Here is a 247-nt window from a genome sequence, read left to right as displayed (position 1 = left end):
CCCGGGCTCCGGGGCCTGGCAGTGTCCGCCCAGGCGTGCCCGCAGCCCTGGGAAGTGACAAGGAGGGGGTGGTTTCAGTCGCCGAGGAAAGCCACAAAACCAGAACCCAGCACACATGAAAAGGAGAGAGGAGAGGAGACGCAGGCCGACTGCCGCGGTGTCAGGCGTGGCTGGGCTTGTCCCCGCCCGGGGGAGACGAGACGAGAGGGCCAGGGCGTCAGCCCCCCGCAGGGGTGACTGCACCTCC

The sequence above is a fragment of the Crocuta crocuta genome, unplaced genomic scaffold, assembly GCF_008692635.1.
Source record: "Crocuta crocuta isolate KB4526 unplaced genomic scaffold, BGI_CrCroc_1.0 scaffold70, whole genome shotgun sequence".
Classification (NCBI taxonomy): Eukaryota; Metazoa; Chordata; class Mammalia; order Carnivora; family Hyaenidae; genus Crocuta; species Crocuta crocuta.
Note: the sequence above shows the minus strand (reverse complement) of the source record.